The sequence below is a fragment of the Struthio camelus genome, chromosome 2 (genome assembly GCF_040807025.1).
Source record: "Struthio camelus isolate bStrCam1 chromosome 2, bStrCam1.hap1, whole genome shotgun sequence".
Taxonomy (NCBI): Eukaryota; Metazoa; Chordata; class Aves; order Struthioniformes; family Struthionidae; genus Struthio; species Struthio camelus.
In genome coordinates this window covers 118380278-118402615 of record NC_090943.1, presented here as the reverse complement: position 1 = coordinate 118402615, position 22338 = coordinate 118380278, and the positions used below count along the sequence as shown (strand labels likewise).

At 38.7% G+C, this 22338-nt stretch overlaps 1 protein-coding gene across 8 annotated transcripts in view; it reads right to left on the bottom strand.

The window, feature by feature from the left end:
* The window catches only part of DLGAP1 (DLG associated protein 1), a 414683-nt gene that overhangs the window by 312696 nt on the left and 79649 nt on the right, over positions 1-22338 (bottom strand). For 4 of the 8 annotated variants that reach the window (XM_068932272.1, XM_068932269.1, XM_068932273.1 and 1 more), the window contains one exon: positions 16676-16825. The exons of the other annotated variants lie outside the window; for them this stretch is intronic. The gene's annotated coding sequence lies outside the window, so the exon portion shown is untranslated. The remainder of the gene's footprint in view (positions 1-16675; positions 16826-22338) is intronic. 8 annotated transcript variants of the gene reach the window in all.

Sequence of the window (22338 nt, the reverse complement as noted above, 5' to 3'; positions counted from 1 at the left end):
TTCATAGGCAGAAAAGAGACAAAGTGCTTTGGTTAAAAGTTTAGAGACAGAAAAAGTAAAGTACTTTAAAGTTTTATACCTAAAATGAAAGATCTACTGGAGAAGAGTATAACAGACTTGTGAGGGGAAGGAGGGGAGTTACGTTTCCGTGTTGCACATCTTCAGATTACTTACAGTCAAAGACTAAAAAGATGAATTTTGCTAGACAATTCTGTCTAGCGAAGGGTGACATGTTGATTAAGAAAGAAAATATTGTAAAAAAATACACCACAGCAAATATTCCGGACAGTCAGGTTAAATGAGGTATATATATTAACCAAAATCGCAGCCATCAAGCTGAAAAGACTGGCAAATAAGATGAAGAGGGAACTTCTCTTCTAGGGTGAGAATAATGCATGCTGAATACAGTAGCAAGAAAACTAAAACCTATCTAATGGAGATTATATAACGCTGTACAGTCAATCATAAAAGAGAGCTTTCTTAAAGTTAGAAGCATTACTCTTCACGGATAAAGTCAGTCGAAGCAGAAGAGCCTGTTCTTTGTTGCACACAGGAGCTGCACAGTGGAGTCTGCAGCACACACCAGCTTCTGGCACCATTTGCAAATAGAGATGAGTAAGAGACTTGGCAGAAAATGGAAAAGGCACCTGCAAAAATAGGTCTAGAAGGTTTTTATTTCATTTGAAGTCTCTGCTATGCTTGATATTACTCACCAAAGGTGGAAAATGTAAACAAACATATTCTCCAAAGCTGCTGCGCAGCTTTATCCTCCCAGACAATATATCCAAAGTTTCAAGCCATAACCAAGCTGATTTCTTTACTGTAGAGTTTTGTCTCAGAACTATTTTTATCAATGAAAAAAATCAATGGATTAGACTCAGAGTGATAAAACATCAGCTCTTTACTTATAACACTGCACTTAATTATGAATGGCACCTAGCAGGAACATCAGCTACTGATGAAACTTGCGTTGGCTTAATACTTTGTGCTTAGGAATCATCCACCATGAAGTCAGCTCTAGTTTTATTAAGGCCTTCATAAGGCTTTTTATTAAGAGACTTTGTAAAATAAAATAAATGGCTGTCAAAAAAAATTTTTCTTTGAGAAAATCTGCTCAAATTTAATTCTTTTATGTATGAGTTAAGCTAATAAAAGGTATCCTGTATTTTTATTTCATCTCCCCATAAGAAATAATTGAAAGCAACAGTATGGAGTGTGCAAACTACATACTGCAAAATGAGGCACATGTACCACAAGGGCACATCGTGGGGTTCTGTGCTATTCATGTTTCCGCATAGCTTGATTTATCCATTAGCAAATAAATAGGAGATGTTAGTGATTAGGAGACATTCGCTCAGGACATGAAGATAGCCAAGGTTGTTAAGATACATGAATGGAGAAAATATTTTACAATTCCTCCTCTTACATCATAGTCTATAGGCACTGCATTCTTGGGATTGCTGAGGCTGCTCTATGCCGCTGTAGCAGCAAAGTACCCTTGAATTCAATTACTCAATAGTTAGGAATTATCCTTGCCAGGAAAACCCTCATAAGACAGCAACAATGAAGTGGCCCCTGTGCTCCTTGCTCTCATGTTCCTGGAGTCGGAGAATCGCTTCTGGGAACTTGTGTAATATGCCAAAGGACCACATACCCATAGGCACAATGCAGTGTCCTAGTGCTCCTCTAAAGTTTCACACAGGATTTGGCTGATACTTGGCTGCTCAGAATCACAGAATCCCTAAACTGGCTTAATATTTCTTTTCATGCTGTCCACTCAAATTCTAATTTAAAAAAAAGGGGGGGGGGTGAAAATCTGGAAGATTCTTCACATAGAACGTTCTTCTTCTAATTTCTATAGGACCTCACATGTCTTATGTGTCAGTAAAAATGTCCATTATCCAACACGAAGATTTCAATAACAGAGAAACATACAGTTCTCCACAAACATTGAGAGGCTTTGTGCGCCTTCAAATATACGAACAGCTTAGAGTGGAGAGAGGGTGGGAGTTTTTGCTTTAACTTCTTTTTCTCAGATTTCTCCTACAGTTTGGACAGAAAGATTTTTCCATATCTCTAGTTTAGATGTAGCTTATTTACAAACTGACAGCTTTACAATAAGTTAGGCAGAACTGTACAACTAATAAGCACTTTTGATTTGTGGCTTTAAATTCTTCCTCCTCTGCAGATTCAGTTATACAAGAAATTTGAAATATTTTTGGCCAATGTAGACAGTGACTTCACTGGGCTTTTCTTTAATGCCTGTGGCCAAATTTTACATCCAAACAGCTGTTACACATCGAGTTATTCCTGATAGTACAAAAGGAAACTGGTTGTCACTCAGGCCTATCCCTGTTTACTGTTAAGAACAGGTTGAGTGCATGACATGTGTCTGCAGAAGACTGTAATTTTATTAGATCTGATAAGTAAAAACTTTTTATAATGACTCAGTAGGACCAACTTATACTGTTATTATCAATCTAATGTTTTCACATTTTCATTTCTACATTTTTCTTCAGATGTTTTTTCTTCTGTGAGATTAACTTGCTTATTTCCACTGATATATTATACTAAAATATTTTTAAAAGTTTCTGGGAAAATGTGTAGAAATCGCCTAGTATGAGAGCAACTGCAGAAGTTGCTCACAGCTAAGACTATCCAAATTTCTCACATAATTCACTGTGCTGCAAATGATATGGTGGGATGAAAAGATGCAAGTTACTAGTCACTAGTTGCTACACATCATACCCCTTCAGCAGAAAAAAAACTTCAACTTTCTTGACCTTTATCCTTAAGAAATAAAGGTAGTTGAATAAAGGTGAATTACAAAACTAAAAATTTCTTAGACTACATGTGGTCTTAGTCTTATTAACAGTTTTTTCCTTTTTCCACAATGTTAATACTTATCAAAAAATACAAATAAACCCTCAATTCATGAAAACAACAAGCATTGGTTTCTTCCTTTTTTCTTTTTTAAAAGAGAAGACCACAGATAGATAGCAAAAATACTTTAAAATGTTTACATTTAAACACATTTAAACACATTTCAGTGTGTTTAAACATGTACTAAGAGTTCGGGAAAAGTCGTTTGCTGAAATCAGGCCCGAAGCAACGCATACCACCACAGTACTCAGAGGAGCAGAAAATCACTTAAATTATTAAAATTAAGGAACTTATGTATCACACAATAATCCATGAGAAATTATACATGCCTAGTACAGATTTTGTATGCAACTAATGTTTTTACTAACTACCTGAAGAAAATGTGATTCATAAAATACTATTTTCAACTACCTTACAGACACCAATAACAAAGCATTCATCCTGAACTTTGCACAGTTCAAGGCATCCACAGTGTATTAGTTCATGTCAAAATCTTGTCTGCCAATGGAAAGACGATAATAGCCACTGCTAATGTTCATAATCCCTCTGAAGAGTAGAATATCTAGTCATCAGAAAAAAAGGCAAATTATTTTCCATCACCAGAAAGCACACAGAGGACTGAAGTGATTCATAAGGAATACAATTCATATTCTTATATGCCACAAATAACACATTTTTCTTAGACGATTTTCCTAATTCTATTGCATACTTAAGGAAACAGTATGAATAAGTCTGTTAATTATTCTTGATTTTGTTGATTTTGGTCACACAGACGTACTTACTTCCCAAAATTCAGAATCTAGTTTTAAAGCGTTGTGAAGGCCATAAGCACTGGATTGGCCACCTCCACTCGAGATTCTTTATATTGTTGTAAAAAGACTTATCTTCTTTCCTTTAAACTTCAACAAGCTTGTTTTTAGTCCCCTGTATACGCATTTTAGCACTGAGGATCTAAATATGTCTGCTATGTGTTAATCTTCCCTCACTTCTTCGGCATTTCAGCATTAAGGGAAAGCAGCCACTTACAGAAGGCTTGAACTGTGAATTCAAGTCCACAGCAGGTAATGGATCCATACACTGGTACCAGAAGGACTAGGCAAGTACGAGCCCCTGGCATCCCTACCACAAGTATTCTGGATGCCAGGAAAATACAAAGGAAACGGCCTGTAGAAAGTATGCTCTCCTAGACAGACCGCTGGTCTAATCCTGTAGGACATTTCTTAGGTTCTTAAATAGAATTTACAAATCTTGGATTGAAAAAGGTGTAAAAATCCAATAATCACTAAATTCTAACTACAAAGAAGTTCCGTGACACATACTGACCATTTTTTCCACATTCAGATTCATGGAAAACGTTCGAGCTCTGGAATTAAAGCCCATTTCAAACAGGTCCTTTTAAATTAGCTCAATCAGCAGGTTGCTATAGCAGTAATTTCAGTAAGGATGAGCATAAGTAACAGTTACCATGTATTTTAACTTTTTTCCTAACAAAGATGACTCTTTCCCTCCACTTTGCCATCCACATCTACTGAAAGAACAGCCTTTTATTCCATGAAATCCACAAAGTTTATAAGTAATGGGGAGTATTAGTGTTTAGTGTTTATAACGGGGTTGCTGTGGCGCATTCTGAAAAGGTTTCACACAGATGCAGTACTTCAAGCATAATCTAATCTGACTGAAGAGACAGCTCTTTATCCTCCGACTTACCTAGAACACATATATAGTGATAAAAAATAGTACCATTTGCTATTGCCTGCCTGCTCTGTCTATTGAGAAGGTAAACAATTTGCTGCAAGGGCAACCCCCCTGTGCTGGCTTTAAGAAACCACAGGAGAAGAAGCTCAGAATGCTTTTAGTTTAGTTAATTTACAGTTTAAAGGCTTTAAAAGATCAGAACCATAGCCACCTTCTACAAGTTACAAAAATACTGTAGTAGTAGAGATTTCCAGGAAACTGCCCTACCCACTGCCCTGCTGCAACACTACATGCAGGTGCTGAAAACCCAGGAGAAGCAAAGAGTCATAAGAATAAGCAACTGATCAACAACTATGATACCAATTTTCAGATATTTTCAGATAATTTTCAGAATGAAAATTAAGCGATAATTTGGTCACAGTCTAAGAGATAAAGTACAGACTTAAGGACAATGCAAAAGTACCAAATTTAGGTACAAGAAGAACGAGAAATAGAAGTGCTCAGAATATTTCAATGAGTTGGTATTTTCTGACAAAAAATGCTTTAAGTAGAAAATAATTTTTCTCTTAGTGACATATTATGGCAGAAAGCGTGAGTTTCAGTTCTGTTCTTCTAAGAACAGAAGCAAATCTGATTTCTTTTCAGCCTACCATACACAGGGGTTCCTGTGACTGTTGCTGGAACTGCTGGAAATAAAACTACCAAATTCAAGTTTGCCTTCCAGCCTTGAGGTTTTTTTATCCATGTGTTTATTCATGTCTTTCTCTCAAAAAAATTACAATGTGTTTCAAAAAGTCAGAGAGTTGTATTCCCAAAACACAACGAAGGATCAATTTCACTTCACTGCTTGCTAGCAGAACTTATACAATTAAAGGAGCTCTGGTGACATTCATTTGTTAAACAAGGTAAAGCTGCCATCAGAGGTCAGCCTCAGAAGAGAGGTTGTTTAGAATAAATGAATAAAAAGGGAGAAAAAGTATACTTATGTACTACTGAACAAAACATGGAGCTGTTAATCTCCTTTCAATTACTATTAGCTCATTATATTCTCTTCAGTTTCAATACTCAACTACCTCGATATATTAGGTTTCATTAAGATAGGTGACTGAGCAAATTGGGGTGACAGTAATTATTAATTACACAAAAGGTGCTGAATACAAGAAGAGGACGTGTGCAAGATAAAGCTGGGATACTAATAGTGCCTTGAACAGAAGAAATCCCAAAGCAAAATTTTGTTTTTATTACTTTAACTTAAAAACTATATATTATGATCTGTATATATGCGCTACTTAACTCTGCCCCAGATATGAGTCTTACATGTTCTACTGTGGTATACTAGTAGCTACTGGGACTGCTTTGTAAAAACTGAATTTACATCTGAAGCAAATAGCCAACAGACTATGCATCTATAAAAACGTATCTTCCATATAATGACTTATGTTGAGCATAATAATTGAAAATGCTACAATAAAATATTTTAAAATAATACTTTAAATTATAATAAGTTGAGAAAAAAGGATGCACATAATTATCCTTTTCTCACTCTTTCTGGAATCTTGCTGACTTTCAGGACTAACTTCTGATGCAGAACAACTTGTTTAGGGGGAAAGGCAACCTTTCCTCATTTTAGCTGCAACAAACCAATAATGGGTTTTTCGGACCCATTTGAAAAGCCAAGAAGTTGCAACCAATACTAAAAAAAACCTAGGAAACTGTCTTTCTAATTGTCATTATTCACAATCAACTTGTGAGAGAGTATATACATTGGGAGTGAAAAAAGGGGAGGAAGGATCCACTTCTGTTTAGTTCCACCGTATTTTCCCTCAGGAGTAGAACCTGAATGGGTGAGAAGGTGGTATCTCTAAGACTACAGACTTTTTTTTTGGAAGAACCACCATGCCACTAGCCACTTCATGCCACTAGCACCCACCCTTACTCTATACAATGCTAACCGTAACCAGACTTCAGTCTGAATCATTGTTATTCTGAGACATCTTTCAGAAACCAGTTCTGTAGCATATTTGTACTTTTAGGAGAAAAATAGTAAAAGACTATCTATTGATCACTACTTTCTTTAACAAGCTGTTTATTGCAACTTTGGGCTGAAGTTTTCTGTCTAAGCTCAAAATCACTACATTATAGCAAAAAACATCTCTATAAATTCATGCACTACAGATCTGACTATCAAAAACTTCATTTCAGAATATAAGGAAGGATTAATTTCTATGACTCTTCTGTGGCTAGCCATTGCACTAAAACTGCCTGGAAAAGAGCTGTTCCATTTACGATGGATTCGGTTTATGAGACAGCAAATATTCCATCAATATAGTAAATAACTAATTAATTTAATTTGAGCTTTCTGAACTCCATTAGCATGTTGCAACTTTCAGCTATATCAACCTGATTTGATAGCAACCTAGTTACTGCATAAGGCTCTGAAATCCTTGCACCGCCCCCTCAAATACTGCCGTATATATTCCATTCTTCCATGAATCTGTTAGTGACAGGGTATTTTCGTAGCTTAAATGTTACTTTGAGATTAATGATATTAGTGACTATAATGTTAACATTCCAGTGCCTAAAATACTTGTGTTATACCATTGTGTTATGCACTGACCACTGATTCAAAGCTAGCTTTTTCATATTTCCAGGTGTGATCTCTCATGTTGCAAATACCATAGTTTCTTATACAGCACGGCTAAAACTACTATCCTGCAAAGTATCACCACTCCTAAAGACACAATGATTTACCGATTTTGCTGGCCTACTTTTCCTCTAACAATTTAGAACCATCAGAAATATTTAATAACTTGATTTAAAGTGCTGAAACAGGAGCACGCCAAAAGCATGTTAAAAAGCTGTTCTTTTTCAAAAGTGCTAACACCTGCCAAATTAATACTTTCTGAGTTGGAAGACCTCATGTCCATTTCAACTTGCAAGTTTGCAAGTAAACACTGTTAAAAGCAGTGTTTTAAATAAGCATGAAAGCACTATGCTACTCTCCAATTGTAAGGTTTGCCTGCAGTGAAACTTCACTATGAAAGCTCCATATTCTTTTAACTTCAGAAGCTAATCATGTACAGTAATTATTCCTTCTCCTTTGGAAACCACCAGCCATAATTCAGCAAGATACAAGAGGTAATTCTGAGATTGATTTAACTGAAACAGTACTAAAAAGAATAGCTTGCAAACTCTGCCATACCACTTCCAAAGAAGAGGCTGAACTCCAGCAGCCTTATTTTCCCGAATATGTCATGCAAATATTGCTCTGCTCTGCAACTTAGTAGATACAAAACATACCTTCAGCCTCAGCACGATAGAACTAATTACAATCCTAATGATATAGCTAAGATACTATGTGTGATAAAACAGGATGCAAATATCTGCAAAATTATTATTTATTTACAACTGCCTCCCCAGCTTTCCTTCAAGTCTTGAAAATACACACTTACATACCACTTTGGTTAGGATCATGTCGTCTCTAAGGCATCATAGTCACCTCTGACCGGCATTGGTCTACCCTTGGGAAAACAAACAAACAAAAACAACTCCCCCTAACGATTTGTTATATAACATATAAATCTCTATTCTAGATTATTTTCTTTGAATATATCTCATCCAGCATTAAAAGGTAATATTTAGTTATCTGAAAAAAGTCAGAAATGTTTCCACTGGAGAATGTTTCAAGCAAATGTCAAGCTGCATTAGAGGAAATAAAAATGAAACAGTAAGTGAAAGATGCTTTAGAGGAACAAGAAATCAAACACAAATCAAATTTATATATGTACACTCACATAAGCAAAACTCCCAGCTAGAACCTATCATTGTTTATAACCGAACACTTTCAAAAATCAGAAATAATTCAAGATATCACCCCAATTCACTAGACAAGTTGAAAACGTCAACAAAGAATTCCTTTATGTATTAAACTGTTTACAAATGCTTGAACTACCCTTCTGCATGCATTCTCCAGAAGCAGTATAATGGTGTGTATGTTTATGCAAGTTTATGCTACTGATAGACAGCACAATTAATCTGTGCAAGGTTCAGTCAGAACAAACTTCAGGGGTGGTAGCTTAAAAATAATCACACACAGCAAGATAAATTTTATCTGAGGGCACGGAAATTTGACATTAAAAAAGCATAACAAAAAGCATCTTGCCAACCACCAATTTTACACTACTTATTTCCTACAAGGAAAAAACTCCAAATATATTAAATAATAGTACTGCTTATAGTTTAGAATATAGTACTGCTTATAGTTTAGAAGCTATAACGGCGTGCTTCTCAGGCTGGCGTAAGACAGTGTTACAATAGCTATAATATTGTCTGTAGTCTGAAGAATTATGAAAATAATATCGGGATATGGCAAATGGCACTAAAAAAAAAATCATTCTCACGTTAATACCAGCTAACCTATACTTCTATGATCGAAAGCCATTATGTTCTTAAGACATCCATAAGATTTTGATGAAACTACGCAAAGTGTTTTTCACATCATTTATCAGTACATGTCCTGGTCATGTTCCATTATAGCTTTGCTTTTGGCTAAGCTGTCGGGAAAGAACTGTCCGGGAAAGCTGTCGGGAAAGAAGTGTTCACTGCACTGTGAACGTACTCCAACTTGTTCATAGCTGTTCTTGGAGCAACACCCGTTCTAGCATCCTACCTTACCTTGTGGCACACCTCAGGCTTTTCTAGGAAGGAGGCCACCAGCTCAGTGCTATGACCGCACGGCCTCTGATATAGATAGAAGCAGCCCAAATCCACACACTCTCAGCTGTCTTTCTGCCCTATGAGACCGCAATTAGCTTATGCAATGGAACAAAGCAACGTCACGGTTCCTGCGTTCCTGAGCTCGCTCAAAGCCTGCTCCCAGAATTCATACGCATTCATCGCATTTACTGGTGATCCTTAATATTGTTCTGTGATAACTATATTTTAATATTGTATTTATTTTCCAAAATTTTTCCTCAAACACAATTTTTATCTGAAGCACTACCATAACACAAAGTCCCTCTTTAGCTACTGTTTTGAATACTTCTGAAATAACCATTCTTTTTCTTGACAAGTCAATGAAATCAATGTTTTCCACTTTCCTTTTTGTTTGTACTACCTATTTTAGAATAGTGGCAAAGGCAATAGGTAACTCAGCATCTTATTGCATAGTGCAGCTCTTGCTCTTCTTATGCATTATCTGTCCTTATTCAAAAGTAAGTAATTGTTTAATTTTGCGTAAGTATAGCTAGCAGAATATGCTGGGTTATCTGTAATACATTTCTTATAATTAAAGAAATAAAGTATGGATTTAATTAGAAGGTAAAAAAAGCTATTTCAATGTTTCCTTAAATACCTGCACAAGTTTTTGGTCTCCTGGGATGGGGAAGGAAGAGACATAAAAATCCTAGAATGCCTTGAAATTTCTTTTTTTTTTCTCAGGCTTTCCTAATTTTGAGGAAGTGTGACAATTATAGTTATAAAGTCAGACTGTTACATTTTCTTTCTACTTTTTGTGTGTTTGGCTGTTTCACTTTTAAGGAAGCAGAATTTAATTTTTATAAAAGAATATTCCCAACGTATCTCAACTTTTTATCACAAAAAAGTAAAGGGATATCAAAAATAAAAGAACATTCTAAATCCTTCAGCTGCTTTTTCCCCTCGTATCTTCAATAAAAGTTTTAGATCTTTTACTACTGATGGTAACAAGATTTTGCAAATCACTTTAATTCCCAACCTTTATTATTTCTATACTGTAGCGTAACAGAGTTAACACCATTAATCCTGTGGCCGCTTACTCCCACCAAAAAAAGGAAAAGGATTTAACTCATACCTTAATTTAAGTGAAAATATTTATTCTGTCTTTGTATAAATGGGCTTGAACAATTCAGGTCGGAAAGGACCTCAGGAGGTCTCTAGTTCGACCTCTTGCTCAAAGCAGGATGAGCTGTGAGATCAGGTCAGGTTGCTCACAGCTCTTGGGTCTTCAAAACCCCCACGGACAAAGTCTGCACTGCCTCTCTGGGCAGCCTGGCCCTGTGCCTGGCTGTCCTCAGGGTGAAAAAGTACCTCCTTATATCCAGTCTGAACCTCTCATCTCAAATTGTGCCCATTGCCTCTCATCCTCCCACCATGCACCTCTGTCTGGCCCCATAACCTCCCCATAGGTACTGGGGAGCTGCTGTTAGCTGTCCCTGAAGCCATCTCATCTGCAGGCAGAATTAGCCCTGGTCCTTCTACCTCTCCTTACAGGGCAAGTACACCAGCCTCGACCATCCTGACTGTGGTCCTTCTCTGAACTCACTCCAGTTTATTGATGTCTCTCCTCTATCAAGGGGCCTCTGCCTGGGCGCATTGAGAAAAATGTGGCCTAATGAGTGCTTAGTAAAGAGGAACAATCCCTTCCCTTCATACACTTGTCGTGCTCCTGATAATACAGTCCCAGGATTGCCATACAACCTCCTCTGCTACCACGGCACACTGCTGGCTCACTTTCTGCTCCCTGTCCTCCACACCCCCTGAGGCCTTTTCTGCAAGGCTGCTCCCTGGGCAGTCAGTCCCCAGTGTGTCCCATTGCCAGGGGCTCTGCCTTCTCACGTGCCAGACTTGGCACCTGTCCCTGGCTGGATCGCATAAGGCTGCTGGCGGCCCGTTCCTCCAGCCCATCCGGGTCCATCTGGACGGCAGCCCTGCCCTTGAGTGCGTTCACTGGTGCCCCACACTTTGAGGTCATCAGCTATCTTGATTAGTTTCCAGCACCCTTCCATGTGCGAACTAGTGCTTTTGATAGCTGTGCTCTAGGTCACAAAACTACAGAGCAGGCAGCTATACAGCTTTCTCCCCACCACCGCCAGAATGAGGACTTGACACCCCCTAATCAGAAAATAGCCTTTTCCCACAGCCTGGAGCTGAAGATCTCAGAAGCTGTTCCCAGAAGAATTAAAAACAGAGCCTGATCCCGCTGGGCAAACTCCAAGCACCAAGAGCAAACACCGACCACAGCAGCATCCAGAGCCGCTTGCACATGCCCTGCCCTGCCAAGGGACCCCTCCCTGCCGAAGCCTTGCTGGCTGCCCCCATCACTCCATGCTGCGAGCCCCCATGCTCCTCCTGCAACCCCCAAATGGCCGAGGCTCTGTCAGCTGCCACCCCCGCAACAGCCGTGGCCCTACTAGCCACCCTCACTGAGTATCACCCGAACCGCCAAGGCTTCAAGTCTTGCCCCAGCAAAAGCACTGAGGCACAACATACCACTCCTGAGTGCCCAGGGCCCCACTGGCCACCCCTCAATTGTCAAAGCCCCATTTACAGTCCATGCCATCCCCAAGGGCTAAAGTCCTGCTGGCCACCCCCACCACATCACATGGACAAGGTGCTGCTTGGGGCCCTTACCACCCTGAAACAGCCAAGGCCCCATTCACTATCCCTAGACACCAAGGCTCTCTACAGGGCCCCTAGATGGACAAAGTACCACTAGCTGCTACCACCACCTCCTACTGCCCACCCATGAACTACCAGGGCCGTGCCTGCAGCCTCTGCATGGCCAAGGCTCCGGCAGCACTTCCACCTGCCTCCGATGGCAAGGCCCCACTAGCATCTCCTGAGGCCCCCTGGTCCCCTCGGCCACCTCCGCTCACAGCACTCCACGTTGCAGCAGTCATTAAGAGCCAATTAAACAGGTAGCCCAGGCGCAGCACCTGTGCTGCTGCCCCCCACTGAGGAGGCAGCCCCCTCTCCGAGGCGGGTCCCTGGTTGGAGGCTGTGCGTCCGGCTGATCGCCTGTCCTGAGCCCTCCACCACCCTTGCAGTGAATGGCAGCCTTCTGCTGCTCTGGGCCAAGGCTCCCTTGCTCCCCCAACACGTGAAGTGTCCATGCTCATGAGTTTATGAGGCACACTGAATGCCACCCGAGAGCCCTTCACTTTGCTTGTAAGCACTATCACATGCTCCTGCTGGCCTCCCAGCGAGCGGCCGGGCACCCACCTCCAGGCTGCTCCCATCTCATGATACTGCAGGCCCACCAGAATGCCTGCCATGCGTCGCTCGTTTGCTTAGCACAAGGTCTCCAGCTGAGTTTGAATCCAATGGACACCTTTTTTCTGACTGCTTTAGGCAGTAAACCTGACCATTACGTGTACTCACCTGAATTCTTGCCTCTTTCTCTCAATTTGCCAGCATCGTTGCACTGGCAGCTGTTTCAGATACTCCAAACCAAACCTTCAAGGGCCTGCCCTTGAGAGCCAGTTTCTCTTTGGTGTATCATAGTAATGCCATATTCCTACAAGGTAGCATGTAAATTAAAAGGACAAAACCTGGATGGCTCTCCCTACTCTTCATAATTCTCTGAATGGTTCTTGTATCTGTGAGGCCATTTTGCAGAAAATACAATGTGGACCCAGTTGCTTGGGATGGAATTCAGCTTCAGATTAAACACACCTGAAGTTTGTTGTCTATATAAAAGAAAGATGCTTAAGTTCACCGTCGAATTGCATTTAAAGCCCAATTGCCTTCCGAGATGCCCCGGAATATTCCTTCCTGGTCTCCAGTTATTGCTTCAGGAGGATGCAAATCTCCTATAGGTCCTGTGTACATTTATCAATTCCATGTGGAGGTCTCACATACCTGATAGCATTTCAAATGTTACTACCCACATATAGCTATATATATTAGCCACATAGGTGCCAGTGATTTGAGCCTGTAGGAGCCAGTCATTCTTTCAGCTTAACTGACTACCACAGAATTTATACTAGAATATATCATACATCAGAATTTATGCCACTAGCACACATTTAAACAGCTATGTATGACTGTATTAAAGTGTCCTAATCACCAACTGAAAATCAGCCACTGCTCATGATTATGGCAGATGACTATAGCCCATGAAATGAAGCGTCAGTGTTGTGGGATATGGGTGAGGACTACACTTGAAATGATAATTTCACACATTCAGAAGCTGATTTTTTACATTCCATCTCAAGATTTCAATTAAATGCATATTTAAGATAAAGTTCCGTATGAGAGGGCAACAGTATTCTTCACTCCTTTCTCCTCCCTAACCATGTCACCTCATGACACACTACTGTTCAAGGAGCACAACCAATGAAGTACAAACATGGTCTGTGAAGCAGAGATGTGGGGCAGAAATTGAATCCTGCCTAATCTTTAATTCCTACTCTTCTGTGAATCTAATTATGATCCAAGGGCCAAAATAATGAGCTTAGTAAAATCTCAACAACAATAACTTACAGAACTACCAACCACATTATGAGCCTTTCCAGAGGCAGAAAAGAAACCAAACTCTCAAGTCTTCACAATTTTTGTACTCTAGGGAATATTAAAATGGATCTTCCAGAAGTCTTTCTCTTAGCTCAATAGTAGCAGAGATTCCCATCTGTTGTTTCAAATTACAGTGGTAGGTCCCTGTCCTTAAAAAACTTCAACTCTTTCTGATATCTTCTGTTAATACTCCTCCCTCTACAGAAAAATTCTTTTCTCTCTCCTCGTCTTCTTCCTAGGAAAGCTTTCATATGGATTGAAATCATGCACTGAAAAATGTCCAGAGTTGCTCTACTGATGTGAAAGAACCATGAACAAGCAGTGACCATTTAAGGATCTGAAGTAAATAAGCTAATGCGGTCAGAAGCAGACAACAGTCCTGAGACACAGGCTTTCCCCTCACGCTTTTCTTACCTGACATTATGTTTTCCTCAGCTGAGTAACCTTAACATCCCAGGCAGGCACCATATTCTACCCTATAGTGTCAAACCTTTTTTCCCCTGGCTTCTCTGGCAGCTCAAACGCTGCAAAATCCAAACTTCTGCTCTGCACAGAGGTGCCAGCTAAGGTTCAGGCATTGCTTTGATGATACTATGGGTAAAATAGAATAAACAGTAAAAAGCAGATGCCTTGATTAAATTCCTTCAAATAAATGTTCATGAATTGTTCATTTTACTCGAAGAGCCAAACAATTAGTTTGAATAATATTGCAAAATCCTTTGAATAAACTACTTCATGTTATTCGACTGCCTCTGGCTTTAAGTATTCCGAAGGCATATGGACGAATTCCTAGATGCCTTCCTAGATGTTTTATTCTTTGTGACAATTTTGGATGTTCATTTGTCCCGTATCTAGGCCATGGCCATTTGGTGCTTGTATGTAGATTTCATTTAGATTTCATTTCTTCTTCACTGAAATGTAATACTACATTATGTTTCCGATAGTCCCGAGCTTTGTAGAACTATAACAAAGCTATTGCTGGAGATCAAACCTACTACCCTCATATGGCAACTGCAGTTTGTCTCAAACTACATGCACAAATTAATACAAATTGTGCATGGTATACAATGGGCACCATTGTTGGATCCCTTTATTTGAGGAAGTCTTCACTTCAGGAACAAATAAAGACATTTTCCTTTCTGATATTTTGCAAAATGCGAGTTTATGACAAGCTGTCACTCGTATTCAGATTTACCACCTAGAAACTACAGTGATTGTTCCTTGGAAATGCTTAAAATAGGTTAGATGGATTGACCGATGGCATATTTCTTTGAATTATTGTGAAAGCATCAGAACTATCTAAATTATGCCATAAAAAACTGGAGTTAGAAGTTATATAACTCAAAGTTGCTATAAATTGCTTCTTGTTGAAAGCTATATAAAACATTTTCAAATCTGTCATGTTCCACCTCTTCTGCTTCAAAAAAAAATAAATATAAATATAAAATAGCAAAAGCTATGCCACTGTGAAGACAGGACCCTCTTTTGCAGCTAAATGTAAGAGCTCAGTTCCTTGTCATGTCTGGATCATACATACTACAATCAAATGCATTTTATTCTGGTTAGCTAAATGAAGGTAGGTAACTCAGTAACAAAACCAGCTCAGACATATTTCTTTCCTCACAGACACAATGTCTTCACTGTTACTTTAATTCGAGTTGGTTTCTTGACTACAGATTATATTTACCATTTTTCTGCTGATGATATTCCCATGTGCCCTCAGAACAAGCCATCTGACAAAGCATTTGAGAAAATACATTTTCTATTTCTCCTCCCACAGAAACATGCATCATGACTGCACAGCCACAGCTTCCCAGAGAATATGCTCTACAATTTTCAGATCTGACACCAGAAGAAATCTTATATTTGCATGAGAACATTCGCAAACCATGGACTAGTTTGACCCACAATAAAGCAGGAGGAAGGGAGTGTGAACAATAAGAGAACTTAAGTAAGACAGAAACTGCTTTATTTGTAGTGGTGGAAACTGAAGAAAATAGCACAGTTGATAGCAGAAGATAATACAGAGGTTACAGCTGTGGGGCAGCCCCTGAAATCTAACCACTCTTAACCACATGATAACCAACGTAGCCAGTAGGAACTGTAAAACCACTAAGAGTGAGGTGAATGTCAGGCCCTTTTCTCCTATCCTGAAATGTGTTCAAATCTAGAAAGGAACACCTTTCCATTCTTTTAGCTATCTGATACGTATTTTACAACCTTTACTCTGAATTCTTTACTGGCAACGCAATTTTTAAAGCTGGACTCAGCTTTTGAGACTTAAAAGTTTCGGGGAAACCAGATAGTGAAACTACTGCCAAATGAGCTTTTGAAAAGAAAAGCTGGAGAGAACGTTCATCATTTTCAGGACAGAATATCCTTCTGTGAAAAAACCTTTTTGCTTACTAATGCAGATGCTCATCTTGCGAAAAAAACCCATAGAGAGTGCAAAGCCAAATAACAATGGGGTCATGGCAGAATTGCATTCGATATGTTGAAAGTGCAGATCACCCAGCACTGAGTACCACTCTGTGATTATATCCTATTTTGTACACTGAAAAGCAACAGCCTCCCACAGCAACAAAGACAGTTATAAGACAGCTACCATTTATCCCAGAGCTCTTTGCTACTTAGAAAAATACTAGAAAGGAAAAACAACCTCTTGCTAGTTGAAATTAGCTGAAATTAGCTCTTCTGATTATCTGCTCTTTAAATTGGGAAAGAAGAAGGGATTTTTTGTTTAGCATGATTTATTTTTAAACTGGCAAAGAGAAAATGGTAAACAGAACTGAAGCTCTCTGGACACCTTCTGAGGTTAAATTACCTTTCATGCCATTTGCACAGAAGACTGTTCTTAAGCAGCTTGAACAGATGGTCCGGACACCATTGTTCGTTTACTTGTATCCACAAAGATAAACGGTGGCTCTTTGAAATCCTGAACAATATGACCCTTATGATTTCTTAGGAACTTTGGCTGCCAAGGAAAAAAAATATACATAAGTCAGCTGAAGAGACCAAAGAGATATGATCAAAAAAAAAAATTCATTTTAAAACTACTAAAAAAAACCCTCTTAACAAATACATACATCTGCAATCTGGAAGTATTTCACCAAAAGGAACGAATACGTTCCAGCATATTTAGCTGGATAGGAGACACAGGTGGAAATAAATCATAAGCAGTTGTCTGATTGAAATAAGAATCTGCCATCTCTATGTAACTGTTTCTACTACACACAGCATTTGCAGGAGCATCTTGCCAAATAACAACCAGTTTTGCATGCTGGGCCAGAGAGAAGGTCAGAGGCTTCCATGACTAAGCCAGAGCAGATAACTGCCAGAGGACAGGGATCCACGCACCCAGACAAGTAGTGGTAGAACAGGTCATGAAGAAAGGAGAATTTGCTGGATTTGGTTTTTAGTAGTTGTTTCAGGAATTTCCAAAACTTCTTCCAGAGCAGCTCTGGTCAAAATACTCCAAGATATGAGCACTTTGCCAACATGTATCTTGCTAAAAAGGCACTTAGGGTTTTATTGAATCAAGTAACAAATAACAAAGAATGCATTTAAGAGGTTGGGGAGGATATGTGCAGTTATAAGGCGATTCTGAAGTTTTAAGAATAATCTTCGGGATTTAAGAGAAAAGATTTGAGTCTTTGGACTTGGAATTAATAATTGCATAACCTATCATTTCATAAAGCTTCTGAAAGAAAAGGAAAAGCAAGTTTGTTGAATATGGAAAGAATCACACGCAATCAGTGAAGGGGCCCATAGGCTGAGCTCAGTACACACAGCAAAATAGACAGAACTGGGTTTAGAAAATAACAGGGAAATTAGATAACTATGACTCACCAGCCACCCAACTTCCTAAAGCCAGCAGCTACTGCAGAGCATTTAATTAACTGAAGTTGCATGTAAAGATGGATAGTTGTTTCTGCAATAACTATTTGTTGTCTAAAGAACGACATATTAAATAAAATTCACATCCTCTATCTAATACCACACACTCCATGGCAACAGTGGATAAACAGTGGATACTCTCTCATATGCTCTCTCTCATATTTCAATGACTGAGTTTTTTTTCCTTTTTTTTTTCTTGTGCTGTTGGCATATTCACCATGCCTAAGAACAAATACACAATTTAGACATTTAAAATTCCTGTCAGCTTTTCGGGAAGTTGTTAACACTCATTGGAGCAACGGAAGAAAGGAAAAGGCAGGCTGAGATAAATTTTGAGCAGCAGCATCTAGCAACTCAAAGTAATATGCTTTGAAAATGGAGGAGTCATTATATCATTTAAACTCATAATAAGAGGAAATTAGTGGGAAATAATTTAAACATGAATGGGAACGTAATAAAAAGTTGTAATATTAAGAGATTAGGAAAACAGAACAACTTATATGAATATGGGATTATGAGAGAAGAGCCATATGGTAAGATTTTCCCACTTCTCCTCTGTCTCAGAAAAGGGGGAAACCTAAAAGTGCATTTTTTCTGAATAACAGTATTTCATGCTTGTTTTCACGCTAATGACATTTCCATTTTAAAAAATCACATCCTTTTTTCCCCAAGGGAGAACTCTCCCTTTCTCTTTGTCTCACTTCCCCCACTTTTTTACCAAAATGGAATGGAGGGACCACCGTTCCCCTCTTAACTGTTTGTCTTCACATAATACTCCCAGCCACATTTGCTTAGTCGTAAATAAAATGCAATGAAAGTATTGAATATGCTCATGAACATGTTTAATGTAAACTGAGCGCCTGAGAGGATAAGAAGCAGGACAAGAGGACCATCCATCCCTCAGCAAACCAACACTGTGTTTTCCAGTGTAAGTGGACTTAATTTAGAAACATATTCAATCTGGGCACTATTTCTCTATACATAAGCTGGCAAATTGTACAAATGCATGATATCTTTATACAAAAAAGTGATAAAATGGTCTATGATAAACACGATAAAAATGTCCCTGACCCCCAAAATAAAACATTTTCACTGAAAACACTGGGGCCTATATTTTGGTTTTCCAGAAAAAATCAAAGGGTGGTTGAATAATACTCAGGTAAATGCATTTTGATCAGATACCTTGCTTCAGTGTTACCAGCTCTACAGAATGTGACATTTTATAGGAAATATAGCCAATCAGCATTATTTATAAATGTGCTTTTTGAAATGTTTTCTAAATAACTTCCATACTGAATGATCTGGAGCATTCACAAATGTTTTAGTTCTCTGCCCTATCTAGACACAAAATTGCCCAAAACTATGTCAATAAAATGAGTTTGAAATGGCTCTGAATAAAACTTCAGCAAATCAAATGGAATTTCACTTTGTTTTTTGCTCTTACCGTGCACTGAGAAGTGTTACAACTGGTAGACTGGCAAAAGCAATATACATACACACGGGAGCATGCATACATATATATATGGACAGACTAATTTCTAGGCAACAATGAAATTCCAGGTCCAGAGAAGTCAGCGGTAAAAATGACTGTATACTTCTTATCTGTAAAGCCATAACAAATGAGATTGCCCGCCACATAAAAATATTCTAGATTCTTGCTATAGGTTGAGCCACGTTTAGTGAGTAATAATGAGTTCTCAGCTAGAGGCTGGGCTGCATAAAGTTGCTGTGAAAACTGAGAGAGAGATTTAAGTCGTCTCTCCCTTTGTACAACAATTGGGCATTAATATATTTTCTGATGAGCAAAGATGCTTTCCATTCTGCAGTTTTAGAGGCAGAAGAGGCCCCAGGGAGAAGGTTTGGAAGATGTTCCGATCTCTCCACTATGCAATAAGTTAATTCAGTCAATTTTTATTTATGGAGGGGGAATATACTGCACACGCTCAGCAATAAGCCTCACTAAAAACAGGAGATGAAGAACAACTTTAGTATTAACAGTGCAGTTGTATAGTAGTCAGTTCCAGTAGGAATTCCTCAGTACTGAATTCCTTTTAGACTCTATTTAGTTTATGAGTCCATCTAAAAGAAGCAAAAGAATGCAGTGAGATTGCTGAAATCTCATATACGGATATCTCCTAACCAGCGGAAGATACAGCAGGTATTAGTCTATAATCACAGATAGAGTTACAACAAAATGGATAAGCTATCACTAACCTCAGTATTGTGGGTGACAAGGCTGGAATACACTTTAAATGGATGGCAATTCTGAATGAGGCATTATAGAAGTAAAAGAGTTTAGTAGAAAAATTGTGATCAGGAAATCAGATGAGTGAAAATTCAATACTGAAATACCTAAAACTCACCTTTTAAATATTTCCTTGCAGAAAACGGTTTATGAATTTCCAGTTAAGACATACGTACAGATTCAAGCTCAGTTTAACACAAATGTGCAACAAGAAGAAAAGACTAACTGAAACTGCATATTCTGGAACTATACTTCTTTCTCATTTCGTAGGCTTTTGCTTTCACTAAATGTAGCACGGTAAAGATGTTAATCTCTGCTATGATATGAGAGAAAGAACAGCAACCCATATTAAAAAATTCAAAAGTCAATGGGAGGAAGGATTAGTTGCATGATAACATGGATTGATCACACAGCATTCGATTAAGACTGTTTAGAAACCTCACTCTGAGCACTCAGTGCCTTGCTTCTAATTAATATATTGCTCATAACTTGCCAATACTAGTAGACCAATAATTTGCAGACTGTTTGACACACAATTTAACAGAGGTAAATGATGGAAGTGGGAGCTTTGAAGTATACTAATATACTTTGAGTGGGAGCTTTGAATATACAAAGGGCAGAACTATTTGTGCCGTTAGGTAAAAACTGGTATCATGATGCACTTGGGGCAATTTTTCCCTTGGACATACACGCATTTCATATTCTTGGCAGAAACCATGTCTGTTTATGCAAATTTTAATGTTTAAAGAAGCAAATAAGAAAAAAGAAACTAATGTCATAACTAATCCTATACAAGTTCTGAACAAGTCCTTAAACACTGTAATAAATGAAATTTCATGACATTGCATATGGAAACATGAAAGGCCCATTTTTCTGTTGTTTTCTGCTTTGTGCAGACACACACACTTGTGCACAATGGGTTCTAAAAACACTACCAGATCAAAATGGTTGCATCTCACAACCCTTTTCACTGGTATAAAGGAGTACCTAAGATACTAATAGGTGGTAAAAGCTCATGCCTTTCAAAAACTACCAAAAATGTAGCTCACCATCTGCAGTGTCATAAGCTGTGATAAATGCTAATGAGTTTCAGGTTGTCTTTTCCAAATCTACATCTCTGTAATCCTTAACTGTCCTTCCAAAACATCTACACTTTAAGAATTTGTTCCAGAATTTCTGTTATTACTGCTTGCCCCTATTCTACTGTAATTGTAACAGAATAAAGATGTTTTCAGAGCGCACACAGTCACTCCTTCCATTCTGGGCAGTGAAGACTTCCTCTAAACTTATGGAGCCACTCACAACAGGGCTCACTGAACACACTCTCTAACTAGCCCAGTTAATGTAGTTATCTCCAATTATCTCTCAGTTATCTCCACAGAGGTAAACAATGACCTACATGGATTGCCACTACCTTCAGGGCAGGTACTGTCCTCCTGAAGATCACTGCAGCTTTAGGGCTTACATGTTACTTCATCTGCAGTCAGACGGCAGTACCCAAATATAATTTGGAGAAAGGAACAATCATAATGACAGGTAAAGCAACTCCATTCTACCTGAAACATTTTCAGAACAACTGACAATATCTACCTCTCTCACCGTGAAGGTGACCAAACCTTGGAACAAGCTACACAGAGAGATCACAGAATATCTTTAGAGCTATTCAAAACTCGATAGGAAAAAGCCTTGAGCAACCTCATCGAGCTTTGAAGTTCGTGCAGAAATCCAAAGTCCCTTCCAACGCAAACTACTCTTGAATCTGTGCAAAACACTTTGCCTTCAACTGAAATAAATCAATCTCTAGAAGAAAAAGTAGGAATTGCATCTGCTCTACTTCAGATATTTTCCAAAAATAAGTGAAGCTGAGCCAGGGAGCTCTTGTGTTTTGCAATGGTCACAAGACAATAGGAACTAAGCTTTCTTTTTCATAAGAGAGTATCTGTTTCAACACTATCATACCCTTAAATCCCAGCTCATCCATGGTTCAGGAGTGATTCCAAGGAAGGATTGCTACCAGCTAATACCACCAGTATATTTGCCCACCACATCTGGATTGTCCTTTGAGGTCTCCCATTTCACTAGTGACGAGGCTGACCTGGCTTCACTTATGAGATTTAGCAAAGAAAAAGCCTCAGGTGATACTGAAGCAGAAAAAACAGAGCAAATTAAACTGGTTGTCTTCCTGTTTTACAACCAACTGCAATTACTTTACTGGGGAGATGTCATTTGAAGAAAACACTGAACCACACAAACAGGAAACATTTCATTAGCATCTACAGAGTGAACTTTTCCCTAGGTGCAATTTGAGGAGCCCTTAAAATATGCAATTCTATCTACCACTTTCA